Here is a 27,320-nt window from a genome sequence, read left to right as displayed (position 1 = left end):
GCGCTCTGTGAGAACTCCGGGTGAGAAGGGGAGGGCGCGCTGAGAGCGCCCAGCATAGAGGCAGGGTGGTGACCTGAGCGCTCTTTGCTGGCTGGCTCTGCTCCCCGCAGCGCGATTGGAACTCCTTATGCTCCAGTCCTCCAAGGCTGTGTGTAGGTGAGGGGAGGTCCTTGAGGCCAGAGGGATGAGCAGAATGGAAGCGGAGGAAAGTGTTCTTGTTCTTGGAAAGTGTCAGGAAGGGTGGAACACCATTTTCTGTGCGACACTCTGGACCTGGAATTAAGACACCTTCACCTCTTTTAGTCTTCTCCCTATGACGTATGTACTCTATTAATCTGTTTCAAGTGAGGAAAGCGAGGCACAGAGAGGGTGTGTGACTTGCCAAATGTCAGATAGGTGTCTAAAACCTGGCCTGTATTTCCCACCAACCTCTGCCGCTGCCTCTGGCATGAATACAGAAAGCATCCAACAGCCGACCAGGCAACCGGGAAGCGAGCGCCCAGGCCAGAGCCGGTTCCTATACTTGGCAGAATTCCCCTTTGGCCATGGTCAAAGTTGACCAGGTTTGCCTCACTCTAGATGCTGGCTGAATCCCTAAACCCACATTGGACTGCGAGAAATTGCTCTAAGCGTTGCCTGACGGACGCTCCACTGTCACCAATGGGCCAACATCCTTCTTTACGGATGAGATACTGAGGCTCAAAGGGGTTTAGTGATTTGAGCGAGGTCCGGCAGAAAGGCTGGACAGAACCGGCATCCCCGATTTTAGTCCAGCTTTCTTAATTAATTCGGCGGCGTTGAACAAGAGCAGCACACTAACAAATACCAGTTCGGGTAGAACTGAATGCTTCTAAGGGGAGAAGTAACAAGATGCGGGCGGGAAGCACAGTCGGAGCTTATTTTTGGCGGAGCGGTCAAGGCAGGCCTCTCCGCGCAGGCGACTTATGGGTTGAGACCTGAAGGGTAAGGAGGGGCCATAGTTTGAAGAAGGAATTTCCTATTGAGAGGGGTCGGCAAGTGCAAAAGCCCCAAGGAGAGCAGAGGCCGCGGCGCGGCTGGAACCGGCCTTAGGCGAGTTTGGAGTAGGCTTAAAGTTTTGTGATGTTCTGGCCGCCACTTGGAGCAGAAAGATGGGGGCGGGGTAGAAGGGGCCGCATGCCCTTGTAGGAGAGGGAAGTGTCAATGGCCGGGACCAGGGGTGGTTGCCTGAGACATGCCTCGTCCTTGGCGATTACCCTTCTTTCCTGTAATTCTCCGACCCCCAAATCGAGAGGGTTCCGGAAGAAACTTCGCAGCCTTGCAGAGTGAAGCGTCGCCGGGACACACGGATATTTCTCCTCCCTCCGAGCTCACCCGGATTCCTTGGGGCCCAGCTGCGGTCCCGGAGTCCCCGAACTCGGCTGTGCCAGCCCGGGGCGGGGCCAGCTGAGAGCCTCAGTTGTGGGGCGGAGTCCGTCGCGGACACCCTCACCCACGGGGCAACCGCAGGTCCCAACTCCGCTGGCTTTCCCCTCCCTCTGACACCCTGCGCGGCTCCTGCGGCCCAGCTGCGTGCCAGCTGTACGAGCCTGCTAGGCCTGCGCCCCCGGAAAGCAGTCATCCTCCAGGTCCGGCCCCGCGCCCATTTCGCGTTCCAGGAAACTGAGGTCTGGAAGCCTGTGAAGAGAGGGACTGTATTGATTCGTACCGGAACCAGACCCTGTGCTAAACGCTCGGCATGCATGGAGCCGTTTAATCCTCACAAAAGCCAAGCGACTTAGGGAGGACTATTATCCCATTGCACACATGAGCACACTGCTGCGCAGAGGCACGAAGGTACCTGCCCAGGGTTTCAGCTAGCCCCATTTCCAACTGAGGAAGGCAAGCGAGCAACACGGGGAGCAAAATGTAAGGAGATACTTTCAGGGTTGTGCAAGTGCGGGATGGGCACCTGGAGAGAAGGGAGGAGGGATGAACTATCCAGAGAGGAAGGCACCCCCGGCCCCGACTTATCAGAATAATTGTCTCAATTCTGCTTTCGCGGTGTCTGTTGTGCCCATTTAACAGAAGAGAAACATGAGTCCCAATCTGCCCCTCGCCGCCGCCGCCAGCACCTGGGATTTTACTCACACTTCAATTCCTGCCTGAGGAATTTATGCCAGCGCCCATTATGGCCCCGCGTGGGGAATCGAGCGCCCCATCCCTCGGTGAGCGCTCACTCTGAGCCTGAGCGTATGACAGGCCCCCCACAGGCACGGTCTGCCTTAATCCACGCCAAGTGCTCTAAAGGAAAACATTGCCTTAGTTCTTTTTCACAGACGTGTCGACTGTGGATCAGAGGTGTCAAGCCACGTGCCCAAGATCACCAAGCACTTTCTGGGTGAGCCCTCAGGGAATCCGAACTCCCGACCCAAACCCGGGATTTCCCCGCGCCCTCGAGGGCCTCCAAGGGGAGCTGCGAGAGGCGTGGACGCAGCGGGAACTTTGGGGCGCGGACGCAAGGAGGCGCTGGGACCAGTTTGCTCTGAGTGCTCCCGCTCCGGACTGCTCCTCGGAGAAGCGGGGCCTTAGGCAGCAGAATCCCAAGCTCCTCCCAGAGGGAAATCCGACAGCTCCGGTCCGAGGGTAGGGCCAGTAGACCTCCTGATCCAGTAAACTCCACTGGCTTCAGGGGTGGGGAGTTGGGGCAGGTGCGCCCGCGGAGGTCGGTATAAGAGCCGTGCCTGTGCCACGTCCTTAATTTCCAGGAGGAGAGCTCTGGATTTCCTGTCAGCCGGGCTGGGGGAGGCCGGAGAAGCTGGCGGAGACCCCTGAGAGGACTTCTTCTTGCACCTTCTTTTTTTCCTCCCCAAGTTTCTTCTTCCTTTATTGTCTCTCTTTTCCCTCATTTTGTTTTAATACGATGATATAATTTCTTACGTTAAAAGGTGTGGCGTGGGCAGTGGTTCCCTGAAGGCTCCTCATTCAGCCACTCCTCCAAGTGCAGGGTCGGGGTGAGGTGCTGAGGTCCCTGCCCCGCAGCAGCGGAGGATGTGAGTGGAAACTGCTGGCGCTAAGAAGGAACGGAAAAATAACACTATCAAGCCAGGTAGTATATAAAACAGAGTGGTGAGATAGCGATGGGGGTGGGGATTTTTCGGAAGAAGGAACATGGGGGACATTTGAATGGAATAAAGGAAGTCCAGGCTACGGAACCAGCAAATGCAAAGTCCCCCAAGTCAACGAGTGGGCAGAATTGTGAGGCTGTGACCATCCTTCAGCCTTCAGATGACCCTGGCATGATTTGCCTCACTGAAGAACCTCTCTGCTGTTCATGTGAATTCACAGACCTTGTCTCCTCTGGCCTTCATCATCTAGCAGGCAACAGGGACGGGTTCTCACTGTGCCCATTTTACAGATAAGGGAACTGAGGCTCTGTGACCTGTCCGTGAGTGAAGAGGTAAATCTGAGATGAGAAAGCAGGCCTGGGTCATTCCAGGACACCCAGCTGACTGCAGGCAAACGGGTTTAGCAGAGTGTTTAGGTCTATGCCTGCATCTCACCAGCACCTTCATTCCAGGAGGGACAGGGTGAGTGGTTTGGATAACCCACAAGAAATGTTCCAGAGCATGGTGCACACGGAGCACATTACCCTCTTGCTCAGAGAGAAGCCCCTGGAGGAGATCAGGAACTGTTGGTTTCTCAAGGGTGTTGATATCAGGGGGTGTTTCTTTTTCCTGTATACGGTCTGCCCTACCTCAGTGGGATTCCAAAGATGTTTGGGTCCTTGTTCCTTCTGGGAGAAAACACCTGCCACTGGGGTCTGTCCACAGCCAGGGGGGATCAGCACGCACCTGACCAGGCTCACCAAGATTGCGTGGGGTCTCTGAAGTAATTTACCTGAGTGAACCCCTGACCACTGCTTGCTGAGTGGCAGGGCCCAGGCTGATTTCATTCTCCCATGCTGGATTCATGGGCATGGGGCTTGCACTCAGAAGGGTACCATGCTTGGGGTGTAGTGCTTCAGTTACCATCTTGGAGTTCTTAGTGATTTTTATCTTTGAATTTATGCATTATAAATGATGTTTGATGGGACAGTGGAGTGTGTTCTGGGCACTTGGACCTGCCTCCAATGCCTCCCTGGGACAATTCTTGGCTGCCTGCTTTCCACTCCCTGGGAAGCCAGGCCCTGCCCAGCCTCCAGCTCCCTGTCCCCACTGTGACTGCCACTGCCTTCCACCTGGCAGGGGCCTGGTTCCCAGTGTGAGGAGAGTCAGGGCTCAATGTTCACATCTCCAGCATCACCAGGTGAGACATGGTGGGCACTGGCCATTCTTGCCCTGGGGTGGCAGTGACATATGTTTCATGGGCAAGGTGGGTAAGGGTTAGCCTTTCACCCAGCCCTGATCCAGGTACCCAGCACATCCAAGCACTGAAATTGCAATGCCCTTGGAGGTTACCCATCTGCCAGGGTTTGGGGCAGTGGCCTGAGGGAAGAGGAGGTAGATGCTTGACTTCTCCACCCTGGGTCAGATTTGTCAGCTGGTGAAGAGCCTTGTGCTCCCATGCCAAGTCACTGTTTGGGGCCCCAGGTGCCTGCGACAATCTGCACTCACTTGCGAATATCCCTGAGGATGCATGAGTGAGCGTGGCATTAAATAGGAAATGTAAAAACAACAAAAATCATGATGGGTCAAGAGCAAGACCACAAAGAAAGTAAAAAGCTTTACGTGAGAATACCTTTAGCAATGCTTCCCCCCAACTTTAAAACAGAGGCCCTGCGTTTTCCTAATGTACTGGACCCTACGGATTACGTAGCTAAACATACTCCCATGTACTGGGTGTCTTGACCTGGTCAGCAGGGCTGAGCCATGAGAGGTCTGGGTACAGACAAGAGCAGCCTCTCAGCCAATAAACATGTCTTTATAAAATAGGACACCCCCCCTTCCTCTGAGACCGTAGCTTTACAAGGAGACATGCTTGGCAGCATGCCAGCAGGAGATGCCGCCTGGTCAGGGCTGACATATCTGCAGCAGGGACTCTGGAAGTCCCAGGCTCAGAATCACAGCTGGCAGGGCATGAAGACAGCCAAGGGTACATGTCCTGAGGGGCCACCAGGGGACACTGAGGTTCAGAAGATTTGGTGACAGCATCACACAAGGAGGTGGAGCTGAGCAGGATAGGGCACTCACCTGGTCTGGGCTAATTTCAGCCTCTTGCTTCACAAATCTACCCAGAGAAGGGACCGCACCCCAACCCCAGTTCCTTCTGAAGTCATCGAGGGAGGAAAGCATCTTCTAGCTGGAAGGGATTCTCAAATCCCCCAACTTGGAACATCCAAGCACCTCTTTATTTGCACCTTTTCCAAGATCACATGGGGTCCCTCTGCAGCTCCCAGCATTACTTCTCTTACTCCTAACACTCATCATCCCTGGACATCATCTATTGTTTCCTGTCTTTTAGCCCCACTGGAAAGTTCAGGGGCTTCCCAGTTTCCCTCATTGCTGTGACCCTGTGAGTCCTTAGGGCTGATACATGGTGGGCAGCCCAGCAATGTTTGTTGAGTGAATAAATGAAATCAACCTCTGCTCTGATGTTTCCTTGTACGTTTCCGTGTATGGAGCACTCACCACCTTGGGAAGCAGTTAATTTGTCTATCTATCCACCTATTTACTCAGCATTTATCTTACCCATAATGAGCACCAAGCACTTATTGAGCACCAACTGTGTACCCAGGACCTGGGCTAGTGCTGGGGACACACTGGCAAAGAGGGACAAAAGCAAGATCTCTGCCCTTATGGATGCTGGAGTCTAGGTGAGACAGATATTAACTAAAGATTATGAAAATACACATGAAATACTCATCTTCATAAGTGACACCGTGCTGAGAGAAAACTCAACATATATTATACTATTTAGTAATCACCTTGGACGTGAGGTCACCACAGCACATGAAGATATTCTTACCCCTGTTTTATAAGAAGGAACACCAAGGCCAGAGAGGAGGAAATTGAAGTTCAGAGAAGAGAAGGCAGGTCACACAGAGGGAGCTGAGTGGCAGAAGCTTATTTTTTATTATAAATTTTTATTTTACTTTAAGTTTCGGGGTACATGTGCAGAACATGCAGGTTTGTTACCTAGGTATATGTGTGCCATGGTGGTTTGCTGCACTTATCAGCCCCTCACCTAGGTTTTAAGCCCCACATACATTAGCTATTTGTCCTGATGCTCTTCCTCCCCTCGCTGCTCCTCACACCCATCGAAGCTTCTTGATGACTTATTTTATTTTATTTTTTGAGACAGAGTCTCACTCTGTCGCTCAGGCTAGAGTTCAGTGGCGCCATCTCAGCTCACTACAACCTCTGCCTCCCGTGTTCAAGTGATTCTCTTGCCTTAGCCTCCCCAGTAGTTGGGATTACAGGCGCCCACCACCATACCCAGCTAATTTTTTTTTTTTTTTCATTTTTAGTAGAGACAGGATTACTCCACGTTGGCCGGGCTGGTCTCGAACTCTTGACCTCAAGTGATCCGACCCCACTCGGCCTCCTAAAGTGCTGGGATTACAGGCATGAGCCATCGTGCCCAGCCAATGACTCATTTTACAGATGGGGAAACAGAGGCTCAGAAAGCTTAAAGAACTTTTCTGAGGTCACACAGCTATTAAATATAATAGCCACAGTCTGAACCTTGTCTGGCTGACTTTGAGGTCTGGCTCTACACTCTCCTTTGTCCTCCTAAGTCTTTTCTTTTGTTAAATGTTCTCCTTCCTCCAGTGTCCTTTACCCTGTCCTGCAAGTCCCTACAGGATGTAGCTCCCCTGCCTCTTGTGACTTCGCTGACTGATGCCACTGAGTGATTCTGGCCGTCTCTCCAGGACAGCACACACTCCTGCCACAGGACCTTTGAACTTGCTGTTCCCTTTTCCGGGAACGCTGTGCCCTGGTTATTTGTGTGCTTCTCTCTGTCCCTTTTCCCCCCGGCTCAGGTGCCTGCTCGGTGGCTCAGAGAAGCCTTTCCTGACCCCTTGCCTAAAATTGTGCTGTTGTGAGTCTTTATGGTTCCTCCTCACCTTGCTTTGTTTTTCTCCATTTAAATCACTCCATGACAGCAGAGGTCATGCTTACATGTTTATTTATTCTTTGTCTCTCCCTCACTAGGCCCTGGGCTCTGTGAGGGCAGTGGCTTCATCTGTGTAATTCCCTGATCTTCCCAGCACCTGGAACAGCACCCAGCACACAGTAGGACTTTGATGTTTGTTAAGTGAACAAAGGATTTTGTTTGTTTGTTTGTTTTTTGAGACAGAATCTTGCTCTGTCACCCAAGTTAGAGTGCAGTGGCGTGATCCCGGCTCACTGCCACCTCTGCCTCCCAGATAGGGTTCAAGCAATTCTCCTGCTTCAGCTTCCCAAGTAGCTGGGATCACAAGCACATGACACCAGGCCCAGCTACTTTTTTTATTTTTTAGTAGAGACGAGGTTTCACTATGTTGTTCAGGCTGGTCTCTAACTCCTGGCCTACCTCAAGTAGGTCTGCCTGCCTCAGCCTCCCAAAGTGTTGGGATTACAGGTGTGAGCCACTGCACCTGGCCTGAATGAAGGATTTCTGTCCTTGTTCTGCACAAGAGGAGCCTGAGGCTTGGAGGAGCTGCAGGATGGCAAACTGGACACTGCTGAGCTCTGCGCCCAGCTCTGGGGCCTGTCCTTCCTGCCATCAATACTGGGAGGAGGCCCCATGGAACCCAGGGAGGCCCAGGAGGCATGGAAGTGGGTGCCGGTAAGTCAGCAGCCTCGCCCTTGACAGCTGGCCATGGCTGTCAAGTCCCTGGAACCTGGATTTGGGAGAAAGTGATAAAGGTGAAAAAGTTGGCCCTCATTTCCATGTAGGCCTGCCAGCTCCACTCAAGCCTTGCTACTTACCTGTCCCGACCAGATACAGGACACTTCAAGATTCCAAGAGATGCACAGACTCAGAGTGATAGGGCTTCCAGGGCTAGGGCTGAAGGGAAGTACCAGTCTTCAAGGACATATAAGCCAGAATGTTTATTTTGTAGTTTAATCCCCACAATGATCCAAGAAGTTGGAATCTTAATACCACCTGCCCTTGGCTCTAAGATGGTGTGTGAGGACCCACAATTCCCCTTCTTTTCCTCCCATTTGGGAGAGTTCTCTCAATTTTCCTAAAGGTTTACGTTTTTATTGTGTGAGAGGAAGTATGAACACAGGAATTGGCTGAGTCTGGGGGCTCAGGAGCCAGGAAGCTTGGGTTCCAATCCTAGCCCCTCACCTCCTGGCTGTGTGACCGTGGGTGGATTTCTGAACCCCTTTAAGTGACTGCGATCAGTTTTTTCATCTGGATGACAAGGGTTGTGATAACTCCCACCTCATAGGATTGTTCTGAGGATCAAATGAGTTGATGCACGTGATATGCTTCGAACAGTGCCAGCGACTTAGTGACACTGCAATAAGCTGTCTCTCGTGGGACTCAGAAGCTGGAAGCCCTGCCGGCTCTTTCCTGTCCTCCCACCCCACATCAGCCAGGGTGGGAGCAGAAGAGAGGGGGCAAGGAAACACTGGGAGAAAAGACATACAGATAGTGCCCTCACTTGCTCCCTCACCTTGTAGACCTCGCCACAAACCAGTGAGCTTGATGAGGCAGGGGTGTGATTCCCTTTAGCCAGATGAGGAAGCCACAGTCGAGAAAGGTGGAAGGGTTTGCCCAAGATTGTAGTGAGGGATAGGCCAGAATCGGAATCAGACATTTGGATTCTGGGGCCAGTGCTATATTCTGGTCACATTTGCACATCGCACTGCTTTTCCTTGGATCTGCTTTCTGAATGACAATGGACTGATCATGACTCAGATGAGCTAGAACCTGAAGACATGATAGAGAGTTGGACCCTGTTTTACTGCTAATGCTAGGTCAGAGCACAGCCACTGAACTCCAAGGCTCTTCTAGGAGCTTTCAGCAGGCCCTATCAGTCCGTAATGGCCATAAGATATTTATGGACAAGGAGTTCCAAGAAATCCTCAAAGTGCAGGTGGATGGATGAAATTCCACTTGGACACAATTTTGGTAAAAGTCATTTAAGTAATTAGCTTCTGAGTGCTTTTCTGTATATGTGGATGGGGGAAAGGAAGAGTAATTTCTGTTTGCTATACCTAGCAGGTTCTTTATGTCTGTTCTTTAATCAATTAATTAATTTTTTTTGAGATATGGTCTTGCCCTGTCACTCAGGCTGGAGTGCGGTAGCACAATCATGGCTCACTGCAGCCTGGACTTCCCAGGCTCAGGCGATTCTCCCACCTCAGCCTCCCAAGTAGCTGGGACTACAGGCACGTGCCACCAGACCTGGCTAATTGTTGTATTTTTATGTAGAGACAAGGTTTCATCATGTTGCCCAGGCTGATCTTAAACTCCTGAGCTCAAGCGATCCCTCTGCCTTGGTCTCCCAAAGTGCTGGGATTATAGGTGTGAGCCACTGTATGCAGCCTTGTTCCTTAGTTTAATACTCACATCAATAGTTGGGGAAATAAATATCTGGTTCCAGTTTTTCAGGGAATCCTGGAGCCCAGTGGGAATGAGTCAGTTGCTCAGGATCACACAGTTAATAAACCAGTATCTGGAATTCAAATTAAGTTCTGTGTGTCTCTAAAGCACATGCTCTTTCAATCCACTCACGCTGAGGGAACTAAGCTTGCATAAGTGCCTTTTTAACACATAAATAAGCTCTAAAGGCAGTGTGGAAAGTGGTTGTAAAAATATAAATCAAATAATATGCTTAGAGGAAGAACAAAGAATGTTAACTGAAAAAAATAGCAAACAACAAACTTTGAACCCTCTCCTGGTGTTGATGACTTTCACTGAAGATCATAAATAAATAGCAGCTCTTAAAACCAGTCATTGGACTTGTTAATGATGGGCTGGTAGGAGAATGCTAATGAAATGTGATGAGTTTTTTTCTTGTTAAAATCTCATTTCAAATAACTCCGTTCGTCATCCATTTTTTATGAGGAACGAAAACAAATGTTTTCCAAAGCTTCAAACCAAAATCTCTGTGTGGGTTTCTTGTTTTGAGCCAAATATTCTATGTCTTTTCCCAGCTGGGAATTCCCTCCCCCTGTTTGTTGGTCCAAGTCCTGTGTGTCCTGCTGGCCCAACTCCTCCCTCCACCATCCTCTGACAGAGAGTCAAAGTCCTGGGTTCAAATCCAGTATTCCCCCCTTTTTAAAAAAAAAAAATTAAAATTTAATTTTTGTTTTAATATAAGCCATTTTTAAATATATTTCCCCTGTAAAGGGATACATATGTTGTTTATAGAGCCTGTTTCCACTTCTCCCTAGAGATTGTTTTTAAAAGTTGTTTGTAAAATTAATTTTGATTTTTTTAAGTAAGTAAGTCATATATCATTTTAAAGGTCAAATGGTTTTCAAAGGCATATAATGAAAAAGAACAGCCCCACCCTGTGCCTGCCCACCCAAATCTTTTCTCCAGATTGAGCATTTTCAACCTTTAGTTATTTATTCTGGCATTTTCTCACCTCTTTCTAAATCGCCTCTCTGCACTGATAATCCTTGATTTTTTAGTATTAAATATTATCGATGGACTTTCTGTTATGAAGATGAAGACTAACTCTTATGCTGCTTTCCCAAAGACCCTCTCACCATTCTCATAAGATTATCATTTTTTGTTAGATAAATATTCTGTGGTTACTATTATGACCACATAGTGTCCATAGTTATGCCACATGATATGCTTTAATTACATTTCCTGTCTTGTATAACCTTTTTTTCTTGAAGTTGATCATTGCCTTTATGTTTTCTTTAGTTACCTATGTGCTTGTCATTAATTTCACCTCTTCACTCTCTCAGAAATGGAGAACTATTCTGAGCAAATTTACACACGCCAGGTAACATCCCAGTTCGCTTTCTCCTCTTGCAGTCACTTCCCCTGGAGAACGTTGCCCTCCTACCACTGGATGTCCTGGAAGCCATCAAACTGCTGTCAACCCTGGACTTCCCTGCTTCGTCATCCGAGAAGTCCCCTTTACCCGTTTCCTGAATTGGAGCCCTGATTTCCTGGGTTCCAGGCCTTCCTTTTGCCTCATTGATTTCCTTTCTTGGAGCATCTCCTTCAGTAGCTTCCTGTGAGAAGCTGCATGGAAGTAACATTTTCAAAGTTTTGCATGTCTAAGATTGTCTTTATTCTCCTTTTACATTTCAATGATAGTTTGCTTGAGTGCAACATTGTACCTCTTCCAACTGTGGAACCATTTCTCTGTGATCTTCTTTCCAGCTATTGATAGTCTGATGTCATTCCAATTCTTATTTTCTCTCTCTGTGGGGTTTTGGGTTCTTCTCCTTATCTCTGTTGCTTGGGAATTTCATCATCCTGTGCATTGGTGTGGTTCTTTTTTGTTGTTTGTGCTGGGCCCAAGTGAATCATTTCAATCTGGAAACCTGTGGCCTTCAGTTGCAAGAAAGTATAGGTTAAGCATCTCTAATCTTAAAATTTGAAATTGGAAGTGCTCCAAGATCTGAAATGTCTTGAGAGCAGGCATGATGTCACAAGTGGAAAATTCCACATCTGATCTCATGTGACGTGTCAGAGTCAAAACACTGGCACACAACACATCGTTTATTTCATATCCCCAAGGGAAAAAAAGGCCTTCTCAGCCCCCTTCAGCGGTGATGTATCTTTTCCATGCACATCCAGATTCCCTCCACCCCTCAAGCACTCACACAGGGAATAAAATAGCACTTGGACAGGCTGAGGCACCAATGACAGGTTCCCCACGATGCCCCACATGAAGCCAAGATCTACCTGCATTACTCACTTGGTTCTTTTTCTTATTCTCTGCTGTGTAGTGTAAAGTTATTGATTAAGGCCAGGCACGGTGGCTCGCACCTGTAATCCCAGAACTTTGGGAGGCTGAAGTGGGCGGATCGCCTGAGGTCAGGAAGCGGAGATAGCCTGGCCAACATGGTGAAACCTCGTCTCTATTAAAAATACAAAAATTAGCCAAGTGTGGTTGCGGGCACCGGTAATCCCAGCTACTCTGGAGGCTGAGGCGGGAGAATCGCTTGAGCCTGTGGGGCAGAGGTTGCAGTGAACCACTGCACTCCAGCCTGAGCAACAAGAACGAGACGCCATCTCAAAAATAAATAAATAAATAAAATAAAATAAAAATAAATTAATTAATAAATAAAGTTATTGATTAAAAATTTAAAGGCCTGCTGATACTCCCATGGGCTACAGTGGTGAGAAAAAAAAAGAAGCATTTGTGTTTATCTATAACATGGAGAGTCAAGCTGTTGGAGAAGCCGGACAGTGCTATAGCATGAAACATTGGATGGAAGAGCTCAGTGTCGGAATGACTACAGCACATGACCTGAAGAAACAGAAGGATGAACTGTCAGAGTCCTATGCTGCAAGTCGTGAATAGAAGTTGACGAAAACTAGAAAAACACTGTGTATAGCTAAAAATGAAGATTTCAGCTGTGTATGGAGTGTGACCCCGTCAGTTGTTGTGTACCCTGATCATGAAACAAGCAAGGATCGGTCACGCTGAACAAAACATCGAAGGAAACTGTGAATATTCAACAGGCTGGATGCAGAAATTTAAGAAAAGACAACATTAAGCCGAGCTCGGTGGCTTATGCCTGTAATCCTAACACTTTGAGAAGCTGAGGAGAAAGTGTTGCTTGAGCTCAGGAGTTTGAGCCAGCCTGGGCAGCATAGTGAGACCTCGTCTACACAAAACATTGTTTTTTAAGATTTTTTATTTCCACTGTGTTTTTATTTCACATCATCCCAGATTGTTTTTATCTCCTTAAAACATAGACTTACAAGACAATTTAAAAATTTTTGTTAAAGCAGTTATGGTCAATGCCCCACTGTGTCTGCAATTAAAAAATACGTATCCTGAATACTTGGGGATGAGATTTCTGTTTTGATTTTACTCCAGAAAAACCAATTACTATACAAAACATTTTTAAAATTAGCCAGGTGTGGTATGTGCCTATAGCCCTAGCTACTTGGGAGGCAGAGGTGGAAGGAAGGCTTGAGTCCAGCAGGTCGAAGCTGCAGTCAACCGTGATCGCACCACTACAATCCAGCCTGGGGGAGAGTGTGAGACCCTGTCTCAAAAAAGAAAAGAAAAACTACCAACATTAGCTGGGCATAGTGGCTCATGCCTGTAGTCCCAGCTACTCGGGTGGTTGAGGTAGGAGAAGTGTTTGAACCCAGGAGGCAGAGGTTGCAGTAAGCCCAGATCGCGCCACTGCACTCCAGCCTGGCGACAGAGCAAGACTCCATCTGAAAAAAAAAGAAAAGAAAATTAAAGACAGCGTTAAATTCTTAAAGATGACGGTGATAAAACATTTGCTGAACAAGAAGCAGTGAGTTTGCAAAGGTCATCACTGATAAAAATCTGACACCATTGTAGAACAACTCTACAATGCCGATGAAGCATCACTGTTTTGCTGTGATTGCCCCAGAAAGACAGTGACTACAGCTGATGAGACAGCCCCTGTGGGAATGAAGGATGCCAAGGGCAGAACGACTGTGCTGGGATGTGCTAATGCAGTAGACACGCATAAGTTTGAGCTTGCTGGGATGGGCAAACACTTGCACCCTCACTGTTTTCATGGAGTAAATTTCTTACCGGTCTAATTGTTATGCTAACAAAAATGTATGTAACGCCAATTCTGACTGATTTCACAAACATTTTGCTTTTTAAAACTCAATTTAGTTTAAAAAAACAGAGACAGGGTCTCATGATGTTGCTCAAGCTGGTCTTGAACTCCTGGGTTCAAGCAATCCTCCTGCCTCAACCTCCCAAAGTGTTGAGATTACAAGTGTGAGTCACTGTGCCTGGCCTATTTCACAAACATTTTGTACCAGTGACTTATGCTCAGGGAAGCTGAGCTAGATTATAACCACAATATTTTGTTATTCCTTTTTTATTTTATTTTAATTTTTTAGAGACAAGGTGTCTCTCCGTCACATGTGCTGAAGTGCAGTGGTGCTATCCTAGCTCACTGCAGTCTTGAACTCCTAGACTCAAGTGATTCTTCCACCTCAGCCTCTCAAATAGCTAGGGCTACAGCTAATTTTTAAATATTTTGTAAAGACAAAGTCTCGTTATGTTGCCCAGGCTGGTCTCAAACTCCTGGGCTCAAGCACTCCTCCCGCCTTGGCCTCCCAAAGGTGCTGGAATTACAGGCACGAGCCACAAAACCTGGCCAGGTTTTGTTACTCCTTGACAACAGTTCTGCTCATCTTTCAGCTGAAATTCTCATAAAATAATGCTTATGCCATGTACTTTCCCAAAATGTGGCTTTATTAATTAAGTCATGTGACCAGGGTATCCTTAGATCAATGACGAGTAAATATAAAAACCCTCTCTTGAATAGTGCACTAGCAGCAGTGAACAGTGGTGTATGTGGGGGAGATTTTCAAGAGGAGTTGAGCACAAAGGATGCTGTAAACATTATTGCCAATGCTGAGAACACAGTGACTAAAGACACAGCTGTGCATGCCTGGTACAACCTCTGGCCTGTGACTGTGTTCAGTGATGATCATAAACAAGCTGGTGACTTTCAAGGATTCCATATGTCAAGTGAGAAAAAAAAAATCATGTCTGACCTTAGATGTGCAAAATATAGACCTTCAGCATTTATCAGTGAGCTGGAAGAGGTGAATATAGTAGTTTTTAACATTTTGAATGGGGCTCTAATTGTTCATTTATTGACCGATGGCGAAATAGCTGAAATGTTTCTGAATCAAGGTGATGGTGATGATGGTGACAATAAAGATGATGTTAGCACTGCAGAAAGAGTGTCTACACACGACAATGATGAAGATGCAGGATGGGCTTATTGAAGGGCTAGCGCGCTGCACATTCACAACAGAACAACAAAATTGTGTCCCTTATAAAATCAAAGAGAGACTCTCAGAGAAAAAACCTTATTAATGAGGCAGAGGACCCTGCAGGAAACATTTAAAAAGCCATCCCGCAGAATGCCTCCTCATCCCTGGAAGACTCACTTTCTCGTTCCTCAACTGCTTCTCATGTTTTTTCTCGCCCAAAACAAACCAAAGCAAAAAACAACAAAAAACAGTTACTAGGCCAGGCACTGTGCCTCACGCCTGTAATCCCAGCACTTTGGGAGGCCAAGATGGGTGGATCACCTGAGGTCAGAAGTTCGAGACCAGCATGGCCGACACGGTGAAACCCTGTCTCTACTGAGTATAGTGGTGGGTACCTGTAATCCCAGCTACTAGGGGGGCTGAGGCAGGAGAATCGCTTGAAACCGGGAGGCAGAGGTTGCAGTGAGCTGAGATCACATCATTAGACTCCAGCCTGGGTGACAGAGCAAGACTCCAACTCAAAACAAATAAACAAACAAACAAACAAAACCAGTTATTAGTAACCTTTTAATCAGACAAGGCATTGCTGGCGAAGTCGAACGCCTGCCTTTGCTGGCTGCTGCTGGTTAGCGGTGATGCGTGAGTTCGTGATGCTGCTGCACTGCTTGGGTACCCTGAGCACATGATTTTTCACTGTATTAATGGCACATCTTTTTTTTTTTTTTTTTTTTTTTTTTTTAACTGTTAAAGTACTCGTGTTACTAAGTGTAAGAAAATGGTTGCTTATTGGTAGAATATAAATTCAGTCAGGAATGTTGGCAATGCCAACCAACCAATATTGTCCACATTGGTGGCTGAGATAATCACATCGTTGCTTGCTTGCTTGCTTCCTTGCTTTTGAGATGGAGTCTCGCTCTGTCACCCAGGCTAGAGTGCAGTGGCATGATCTCAGCTTACTGCAGCCTCTGCCTCCCAGGTTCAAGCAATTCTTCTGCCTCAGCCTCCTGAGTAGCTGGGATAATAGGTGTGCACCACGCCAGGCTAATTTTTGTATTTTTAGTAGAGGCAGGGTTTCACCATGTTGGCCAGGCTGGTCTTGAATTCTTGACCTCAGGTGATCTGCCCTTCTTGGCCTCCCAAAGTACTGGGACTACAGGTGTGAGTCACCATGCCTAGCACCTTTGCTTTCTGATGTTTTAGTGTACACAAACTTTGTTTTCTGCCAAAATCATTAAAAATATTGCATAAAATTACCTGCAAGCTATGTATATGAGGTTTATATAAAACATAAATGAATTTATTGTTTAGACTTGGGTCCCACCCCCAAGATATCTCATTATATGTATGTAAATATTCCAAAATATGATACAAATTCTGATATGGTTTAGCTCTGTGTCCCCACCCAAATCTCATCTTGAATTGTAATCCCTATATTTTGAGGGAGGGATGTGGTGGGAGGTGATGGGATCATGGGGGTGGTTTCCTTTACGCTGTTCTCACGATAGCGAGTGAGTTCTCACGAGATCTGATGGTTTTATAAGTGGCAGTTTCCCCTGTTCCTTTCCTCTCCTGCCACCAAGTAAGGCAGGCCTTGCTTTTTCTTTGCCTTCTGCCATGATTGTAAGTGTCCTGCGGCTTCTCCAGCCATGTGGAACTGTGAGTCAATTAAACCTCTTTCCTTCATGAATTACCCAGTCTCAGATATTCTTCATAGCAGTGTGAAAATGGATTAATACAAATCCTAAATGCAGAACACTCATTGTTTCAAACATTTCAGATAAGAGATACTCAACCTGTACCCTTAACTGCAAATTTAATCATCTATCTTCTCAGAATTCCTATTACTTCCTATTATTTGGATGTTATGCTGATTAGATCAATCCTTTAGTTTACAAAAATTTCTTAAAATATCTCCTATGCTCCATTCTAGAAGATTTTCTGAATTTTATCATTCATTTCCTCGGTTTCATTTCTGCTCTTATATTTGTAGTATTTAAGAGCTCTTCCGTAGTCTTTGAACGTCCCCTTTATTATAGCATCCTGTTCTTATTTCACAGGTACAATATTTATCTCTCTGAGGCTTGGAATTATAGATTTTTTAAAAAATAAGTTTATTCTGCTTGCTGCATTTTCTCTCTTTTCTCTGAGTTCCTTCTCGCTCTCTCCCTTTCTGCTTTCATCTTCCTTTTTTATATGAAGAGATGTTTCCCAAATTACTGGTGACATTTGCCCAAAAACGTGGAATAAGAGCTCTGTGGGCATAGTCTGGGTTTGTGGGCAAGTGAGGCCATGAAGCAGCGATCCATCATTTCACTGGGGCTGCCGAAATGGCAGTTTGTGTCGGTCTTTCCCCTTAAGCCAGTGGGTTTCTCTAGAGGCGAACCCTTCAGTTTCTTCCCAGGGGAGGGCAGCAAGGGGAGAGCCTGGCTGCCAGGTTTCTGGGAGCCAACTTGGGAAAGATGCCCAGAGGTCTCAGCATTGCGAGTGCAGATTTCCTCCACATGTACTGGGATTAGCCAGGTGTCAGGACACCTCCTTCAGATGTGTTGGTGATTCTGAAGCCAAAGCCTGTTTGGGGCAATTCCTCCGGAGAGGAAACCAGAGTGGTGGCTCATGAGGCCGGGTGGTACTCATCTCGCTGCCGGTGATGAGGACCTTCCCACCAGGCCTGTGTGCTCCCCATTCATTTCCTGCCCCTGGGACTCTCATTCCAGGGCTATTATTCTTGGCTGTTGGCATAAGTGGCTTACTTGTGGTCACTCCCCTCAAATGCTGGGATAGAACTGTGAGAGAATACATTTACTTTGTTAAAAGACACCCAGCTTGTGGTTAATTGGCTACAGAAACCTCAGGGAACTAATGATGCCTTTGGGAAAAGTTTTCACAACAAAGATATGAGTTTAGAACATCTTAGGGTTCTCCCACACATGACCAACTGGATACCTGCTGAAGTATGACCTGGTTTCTAAAGACCCAGGGCAGCAATCTTAGGCTGATGTTTCTTTCCAGCTTAAGCTTGGTTAATTTCTTGCAGGAGCTGCAGTTTTCAATGCAGGGTGTATGTGGAAACCACCTGGTTTCCATCCCAGAGGGTGCCTGGTCTCCATCCCACGGCATTTTAAAAGAGGTTCTGTGTGTGCTTCGGGTTACACAGTACTGGTGAAGAGTCACGGCTCTGAAACCACCATTGGACCCCAACATAGAGGGAGAGGAGAGCAGACCCAGAGGGAGTCTCCTGGCCTGTTCTTGACCTAGGGAGATCTCTGGGATTGTCAGGGAGGGGGAGTCCTTCGGGACCCACCCTTGTGATTGAGAAACAGAGAGGCCCAGAAAAAGCAAATGACTTGCTAAAGTCATGAAACTGGCAAGTGATGAAGCTGGAATTTGAACCAAGCTAGAAGTTAGGTCTCTTGACTCCAAACTCTGGTTTTCATTTCCTTTGGGCATGTATCTGTGAGACTGGAAAAATGTATCCTAATGGATTTATTCATGGTCCGGGGTCATGTGGCCAAATCCCACATAGGTCCCCTCCCACAGAGCCCCAAAATAAAGAGTAAAGCACAATAAAATGAACCAACTTTAATCAAAAGGAAATTCTCCTTGTGCCTGTTCTATGCCTGGCCGACACTGGGTGCTGGGACTAGTGAGTGAGGTGGTCCTTGCTGTCAAGGATGGAGGGAAGGAAACTCCCTAAGAGCAGCCTGTGTTGAGCCCAAGACACATGCACCAGACACAGACTTGGGGCCACTCAACTGGCAGCAGGTGTCGCCACTGAACAGGTAGGAAAGCCAAGGCTGAAAGGGTAACAGATCCTAGCAAGGGTCACCCCAGTTTAAAGTGGGGTTATGGGTTGAGTGCTTGTCCATATTCATATGCTGAAATCCACAGTATTATAAAAACCCTCGTTCCCAGGTCAAGAGATGCCTACGTAGCCCACAAACACGTTCAAATTCATGTGCTGAAATCTAACCCCCAATGTGACAGCATTTGGAGGTGAGGCCTTTGGGAGGTGATGAGGTGATGAAGGCTGAGCCCTCATGATGGAATTCATGTCCTATGAGAAGGGACCAGAGAGCCAATGTGTCCTGTTTCCACCATGTGAGGATCCAAGGAGAAGTCAGGATTCTGTAACCCAGAAGAGGGCCCTCGCCAGACCTTGGCCATGCTGGAGCCTTGATCTTGGACTGGCAGCCTCCAGAATTGTGAGAAATAGGAGTCTATTGTTGATAAGCCACCCGGTGTGGTACTTTGTTATAGCAGCTGGAGCTAAGACAAATCTGTTATAGCAGCTGGAGCTAAGATAAATGGTGAAGCCAGGTTAGAACTCAGCTCTTTCCGATTTACAGCTTGTTAGGGCAGAGGGAATGTAAACAGATCATTGAAGCCTTCCCCAAGATGTGCTATCGCAGGTGGTCCTTCTTCCCCAGAGATTCTGCCCATCACTAACCCCAGGGGCTAGGGTTGAAGGAGTGGAGGGAAGAGGACATACCCTCTGAAAAGCCATCTTCCCATGCCTGTGGGCACAGGCAGAGCCTGTGTTGAGTTACAGGTCTTTGGCATAAGGTGTTACAGAACTGGGCTGTGTTTATGAACTACCCAGGGATCTCTTGACCTGGGAAGCAGGGTTGCTATAATGCTAAGCCTGGGGAAGGCAAGGGGAATAGGGGTCGTCAGAGGTTACCTTGGAGGGTCTGACTCAGTCTCCCATGTCTCTTTTTCAGGCCTACTGAATTCGGCGAGAAGGCCCCTGAGTGAGTGGGTGGCAGTCAGGCAGCTTCCTCACAACGAGGAGTTGGCCAGTCTCAGCTGCGGCAGGCCCTACCCACCTGCCCTCAGCGGGTGAGCGGAGGAGCCCAGCGCTATCCCGAAGGAGGGTATCTCAGACCTGGGGGCAGGCACACCTAGCTTCTAGGCTGCCCTGTGTGCTCCTCCACTTCTCTGAGCCTCAGGTTCCTCATCTCCAACATGGGATGACTCCGATGATAACACAGTAATGCCTACCTTGCGAGGTTTTTTTTTTTTTTTTTAGAAGATTAAGAACTGCAGTGGAGGAGCATGTTTTGCGAAAATGTCAGCTCCAAATAAACATCAGATTTCCCTGTCTTATGTGCTCCCATGGCCCCTTAAATAGCACTGAAGTTTACTACGTCACTGTCATTTTTACCGCATGTCTCCATGGTAAGGATGAAAGCTCTCTGCCAGTAGGCACCTAGGTTGCTCTGCTCATTGTCAAATTCTTGCCTGATGCTTAGGTGCTTAATAAATACTGGCTAAATGAATATATACAAATGTTGTTAATATGATTGCACGAGATAGGATTAATACATCTTTTATCTTATGAATAGAGCATTCTATATCAGATTTTGTCTTCTAGGATATACATAGGGACTCCTCGACAGTCAGTATCTCTCTCCTTCTTTCTCACCCTCTCCAAATTCCACCTCTGTCCATCCATCTGTCGTCCTTGAGTCCAAGCCAGCACAGACCCTTCTTCCTTAACCCTCCCAGGCAGACCCTGTCCTTTCCCACAGGGAATTTCCAGGCCCAGGCCTGGTAGAGGTCAAACTATCTGGACCTGGGACCCTCTTGAGTCCAAAGGTAGGCTCTGGTCTGACCCAGTACTGGTCTCACTGATGGACTGAGGCCATCATAGGCTGTGGCTGGGCACAAACCTCCTGATCAACATGAAAAAGACGTCAAGAATCTGAAAAAAATCTATGTTTTGGCTGGAGCCTCGGCTTAACCCCTCGTGAGCTACCTCTGTTGAAAGGCTTTTCTTTTTTTTTGGTTTTGTTCTATTTTGCGTGCAGATTATTTGAGAACTGCTTGGCACTTGGGAATTTTCCACTGGCGTGAGCTGAGCCTACTAGTGCCAAGAAAGGAGAGAAGAAAAATCAGACAAAATGGGTCCCGCTCTCTTGCCAGCCTCAATTTGGGAGACTTTTTCCATCCTTGGGGCCATTTGTGAAAAATCAAGCTCTGAGGCCTTCTAGGGAAAATCTTTGGGCTTTTGATTCTCCAGCGTGGAAATTTTCTGCATTTGAATATTAAGTAGTGAAATGAGAGGGGTGTGGGCTACAGAGGCTAGAAGAGTTGTGTGCTCTTATTTATTTATTTATTTTTTCCTTTATCATGGGGAGGCAACATGGTTTCTGTAGTCTGAGAAAGCTTAATCAGACTGTGGCTTTGTTAGTTACTGCGTGGGTTGAAGAAATTACATTGTTTCCCAAGCCTCAGTTTACTGCTCTGTAAAAAAAGGTAATGGTACTCATTTTGATGAGTTATTGGGAGGAGTGACAGTGGATTCTGTGTGTGTTCTGTGGTCTTCTTCTCCCTGGGGTGGGTGTGTGTGTGTGTTTTATGAATGAGGGGCTTGGTGGAGATGGTGTTTTCCTGTAGGGGTTTCTGAGCCCCACTGCCTAATTATCTCTAAAAGACCCTTCCAGTGTTAATCAAATGAAGAGCTGGGGCCTCAGCTGGGAAGCTGAATCTTGGAGGGTGGGCCCTGCGCTGGTGCGGGGGGACTTGCCTGAATCACTTCAGGTTAGCATTCCTCAAGGGCAGGTGTGTGTGGCAGGGTGGTCTTTGGGGTAGTGGGTGCTAAGACGGTGAGCAGATCTGGTCAGAAGCCAGGATGACATAGCCTGCTGAGATGATGCTGTTTGATGTTCCTCTCCACATTTATTTTGGACTTTAGGGAAAAAAATCTTGATAAAATAGAAACTTTTAGTCATGTCTCAACTGCACTATGGGATTTTAAGGGAAGAATCTCTGTAAAGAGAGTGAAAATGTGGGGGGGGCCTGAGCAGGCTAAGAGTTTGTCCTCCAAACTCATGTTCCTTAAATGTCTTCATTCTCATCTGGGGGCAGGAGTGGCAGGTATGGGGAAGAAGGAACCCTGATTCTACATCTCTTTTGCTGTCAGAACAATTCTGCTCTGGCCCAAATTTGCAGGCTGTACAGAGTAAAATAAAACTATTATTAACTGAGCCCCCTCCACTAAGATTAGATCGACCATCTATTGATCATCAAGCCTGCCTTTGGGGGTCTCATTTTTCAATCCAGGGGGCCCCTCAAAGAATTCTTTCCTGTCATATTGCCCTTGAGAGAATGTTGCTAAATATAATTCCCTCCATCTTACTCCCCCTGGAATGATCTGGCCTCTCTCATAAATAGCTTCAGAGACATGCTCAGCTGTTGGTTCTGTGTTCTCTCTTTCCTCTTATAGACAGGGTTTTGCTCTGATACTGAGGCTGGAGTGCAGTGGGGCAACCGCAGCTTAGCTGAGACCACAGGTTCACGCCACCATGCCTGGCTAATGTTTTTTTTCATCTTTGTAGAGATGAGGCCTCACTGTTTCCCAGGCTGGTCTTGAACTCCTGGGCTCAAGTGATGCTCTCACTTCAGCCTTCCAAAGTGCTGGGATGACAGCCATCATGCCTGGCCTTGTTGGTTCTTCATCTGGCTCTGTGAGGCTAAGGGGGACAACCAATCTCCCCTAGGCCAGAGAGGTGGGTCATGGTAGCAGAAACCACCATCGTCTATGAAGTAAAGAGGATTAGGACTGTGAGGTCCAAAACCCCTTCCTTGATGGAGATTCTGTGTTGTAAACTTGAAAGTTAAGGGTTTGTTTACATTAAGGAAACTGCTAGCTTATTATAGTTTATAAAACAGCACAGGACTGGCATGTAGTAGGCATTGCATATGAGGCAACGTGGTGCAGTGTTTATAATAGTGGGTTTTAGACTAAAACTCTCTGGTTTCAAATATAATCAGTATCAGCCATGTGACTTTGGGAAAATTACATAAGCCCCCTGTACCCCATTTCCCCATCTGCAAAATAGGGATGATGACAGTACTACTTTACTTGGTTGTTCTGAGGACTAAATGAGATAATACTTTAAAAATGCTGTCACTGGGTGTGACATGCTGTGGTAGGCAGAATAATGGCTCCCAAAGATGTCCACTTCCTGATCCCCTGTACCTGTGACAACATTAGATTCATGGCAAAGGGGAATTAGGGCAGCAGGTGAAATTGAGCTTGCGCATCAGCCATCCCTGAGATGCAGAGCTCATCTTGGATGATCTCAGTGGCCTGATGTAATCAAGAGGGTCCTTATAGGTGGAGGGGGAAGGCAGAAGAGAGAGAACCAGACCAACGGCAGCGAGATTGTGGCCCACAATTGGTGGTTTTGAGATGGAAGAGGTCATAAACAAAAAATGGAGGTGACCTCTGGAAGCTGGAAAAGGCAAGGGAACAGATTGACCCCTGGAGCCTCCAAAAAGGAACATAGCCCTCCTGGAACCTTGATTTAGACCCATGCTGGACGTTTGACCTACAAAACTATAAGAATATCCATTGTGTTGTTGTATTTTAATTTTTTTTCACTGTTCAAAGTTTATTGGGGGTTTTAGTTGGTATGACACTTGGATAGTTGGTTGCATCGTTTATATGTAGATGTTTCTTTTGCAGTATATGGCAATGTGTACTACTGATATATATAGCACACAGAATAAGATCCTTTGGAACAATTATGCACAAGACATGCAATATTAGATTTATACACTGGATTCTAGGATGTGACTGATTGGGAAAAAAATGTTGGACTAGGCATGTTTGGTGAAGGAGCCAGGAAGTTATATAACATACAGTAAGCATCCATCTGGCTCAAGGGGTAACTGGAGCATGTGCAGCACTGGCAGTGGTGCCTCAAAGGTGGTAGACTTACAGGACTACACAAGATTAGTACTATCCAGCATCAGGATATAGCTGTAGGATTTTACAAACTATGCCTCTTTCTAACTTTAGGAATTGATGCTTTTCCCAGTCCATCTTAATATTACTGCTTTAATCACAGATCAGATAAAAAGGACAACATGCACAACCTCCAACTAAAATCCTGTTGTAGCCTAGACAGTGAAGTTGTGTGACATCAGAAAACTTTAAAATTGCAGCTCTCTTTGGATCCCCCAAAGTGTATCTGCACTGTTCTTCAAACAGGCCTCTTCCTCAGGAGTCAGAATCACCTTCACAAGGTGTGAGATTCTGTTCTGTCCCAAGATGCAAGGAACACTAAGGAAGACATCATCCTTTATTCCATAGAAACCCTTAATCGTGATGGAAATCGGGTGTACCTGCCTAAGATTCTTCATTATACTCTCTGCCAAATCTGCCACAGAGAGACCAAAGGCCCAGGATGTGTAGCCTTTCCGTTTGATCACCTCATAAGCACTCTTGACCACCTGCTTGTGAACCTCTTTCCATTGTTCTTTATCTGTATCAGTCCCTAAATCTGGGTGCAGAATCCTCAGGGAGATACCAGCAACATTCGTCCCACTCCATACAGATACACGGGACTATCCATGCTCCCCAAGGACCCACCCATGACAGCTTGATGGGTGGACTCCCAGCCTTTCCTCCATCAGGGAATGGAATTGGGCTGAATCCAGAATGCAGCCACTTCCAATAACATGGCTTTTGGGAAAGCCACTTATCTGCCAAGCCACATAAGTCAAGATATCCACTGGATTTAAAACAATAAGCAACTTGCAGTTGGGCTGTATTTTACAATATTAGAAATGATGAATGTAAAGATATTTACATTACACTGGACCAAATTGAGAGAGCTTTCTCCTTCTTGCAGATGTGCCCCAGCTGTGATTATGACCAGCTTGGAATTTGCAGTTACATTATAGTCTTTGCCAGAGACAACCTTTTGTTTTCTTAGGAAAAGTCTGCCATATTGGAGATTCATACATCTTTCCCTTCAATTTGTTCTCCATGACATCAATAAGAGCAAGTTCATCTGCCAAGTCCTTTGTTAAGATACTGATGGCACAGGCCATGTGAACAGCACCAACCTCAACAATGGTAATCATATTCTGGGGGGTGTGTTCTTCCTTTAGAAGATTATGAATCAGCTGATCCTTGAGAATTGCCATAATGGACTTAGAACCAAAAGGAATCGGGAATGCATATTGGGTGGCCATCGGGGGCATGCAGCAAGGAGATTTGGACTTGGTGGCAGCGGCTCCAGCTATTGTGTTGTTTTAAGCCACAAGTTCTTCATAATATGTTACAGGATCAACAGAAAAGTAATCACATATGGTAGGCATTGAAGAAATATAAACTTTCAATTTTCCCTTTATGACTGTTCAGATGTTTCTTTCCTCAACCCCTAGAGAGCAGACATCATACATTTATTTGCAATGACCAGAGCCATGTCAGGCATACACGAGGTGGTCTAGAATAGATGAAAAACAAACTAATGAATATGGGTGTCTTAGTAACTAGCATTGGTTGTGTTCCTAAGGCGTGATGATGTGGTAGGCTGAATAATGGCCTCCATACATGTTCATGTCCTAATCCTCAGAACTGGTGGGTGTGTTACCTTATAGGCAAAGGGAATTTGCACCTGTGATCAAATTAAGGTTTTGAGATAGCATGATGGTTAATTTTATGTGTCAACTGACAGGGTCAAGTGATACTCAGGTAACTGGTAAAACATTTCTGAGTATGTCTGTGAGGGTCTTTCTGGAAGGGATGAGCACTGAATCAACAGACTGAGTAAAGAAACTCTGCCTTCACCAATGTGTGTGGGCACCAAACAATCTGTTGAGGGTCAGGTAGAACAAAAAAAGTGGAGGAAGAATGAATGTGCTCTCTCTTCTTGAGCTGGAACATCTGTCTTCTGCCCTTGGACATTGAAGCTCTTGGTTCTCGGGCCTTTGGATTCCAGGACTTGCTGGAAGTTACACCATCAACTTCCCTGGATAGGGATGGTCCCAGTAGTATAAGTCCTGGAGCCAACTCCCATAATAAACCTCCCTTTCTATCTCTCTATATATCATATTTGTTCTGTTTATCTGCAGAACTTGACTAGTACACACAGTATTCGTTTTCTGTTGCTGTGTAACAATGTTACTACAAATTTAGCAGCTTAAAAGAGCACACGTTTACAAACTATCCTGGATTATCTGGGTTGACCTAATGTAATCTTAAGTGTTTTTATAAAGGGACACAGAAGACTCAGAGTTACAAAAGTGATGTGATGATGGAAGGAGGGTTTTGAAAAAGCTACACGGCTGGCTTTGAAGATGAAGGAAGGGACCATGAGCCAGGGAATAAAAATGGAATTTAGAAGCTGCAAAAGATAATAAAATAATTCTGCCTTAGAGTCTCTCCAGGAGTAACTAGCCCTGCCAATGCTCAACTTTAGCCCAGTGAGACTGATTTCAGAATTCTGAACTCTAGGACTGCAAAAAAGTAAATATGTGTTGTCTTACGCCACTAAGCTTGTGGTACTCTGTGACAACATTTATAGAAAACTAGTACAGCTGAGTATAGGAGAATGGTTTCCTTCCCACTGGCTGAGTGTACATCTGAAAGGTGGTGTATTTTGCCCATTTTCAGAGAGAGAAACTAAGACTGTATTAGTTATGTATGACTGTGTAACAATGTTACTATAAACTTAGCAGCTTAAACCACTTCACATTTATTATCTCATAATTCTGTGGGTCAGGAGTCTGGGCACAGAATGGCTGGGTCCTCTGCTCTATGCCTTCACAAAGCTGCAATGAAGATATTGGCTGGGGCTGTGATCTCATCTGAGGTTTGACTGGAGGCTGTGCTCATAGGTTTTGGCAGTTCCTTGTAGGCTGCTGGACTGAGGGCCTCACTATCTTTTTTGGATGGAGGCGGGAGCTGCCCCCAGTTCACTGCCATGTGGCCCTCTCCATAGGACATCTTACAACATGGCAGCTTGCTTCTTCACACCCAGCAAGAGAGGTTACAATCTTTTGTAATATAATATTGTGCATCTCCTCACAAATCACAGGCCCCACTGACACTCAAGGGCAGGGGATAACACAAGAGTATAAATGTATTAGTTGCTTCCACACTGCTATAAAGATACTACCTGTGACTGGGTAATTTATAAACAAAAGAGGCTTAATTCACTCACAGTTCCACATGGCTGGGGAGGTCTCAGGAAACTTACAATCATGGCAGAAGGTGAAGGTGAAACAAGGACTTTCTTCACATGGTGGCAGGAAAGAGAGTGAGAGAGGGCGGAAATGCCACAGACTTTTAAACCATCAGATCTTATGAGAACCCACTCACTATCATGAGAACAGGAAGGGGGAAATCCACCCCCATGATCCAATTACCTCCCACCAGGCCCCTCCCTCGACACCTGGGGATTACAATTCAACATCAGATTTGGATGGCGACACAGAGCCAAACCATATCAATAAACATCAGCTTATGGGGCCACCCCAGAGGCTGTTGACCATAATGACCCAGAGAAGATCATTATGAGTTGGAAGAGTTGGAAGCAGGAAGTTAGTGGCTCTCAAAGGGAGGCAGTGTGATAAGGGAGTCAACAATATTTGCCCAAGGAGACTGTGTTATGTCAAATTCCAACTATGGTACTTCTTCACCTTGAGACCATTACTTATTCTGAGCCTCAGTTTCCTTATCTGTAAAATGG

At 46.5% G+C, this 27,320-nt stretch overlaps 1 pseudogene; it reads right to left on the bottom strand.

The window, feature by feature from the left end:
- Positions 1–23,772: 23,772 nt before the first annotated feature.
- Positions 23,773–24,771, bottom strand: LOC117086285 (annotated as a pseudogene).
- Positions 24,772–27,320: the final 2,549 nt, after the last annotated feature.

Source organism: Trachypithecus francoisi, unplaced genomic scaffold (assembly GCF_009764315.1).
Source record: "Trachypithecus francoisi isolate TF-2019V2 unplaced genomic scaffold, Tfra_2.0 Lachesis_group1, whole genome shotgun sequence".
NCBI classification, from domain to species: Eukaryota; Metazoa; Chordata; class Mammalia; order Primates; family Cercopithecidae; genus Trachypithecus; species Trachypithecus francoisi.
Note: the sequence above shows the minus strand (reverse complement) of the source record. Positions and strands in the feature narration are given on the sequence as shown.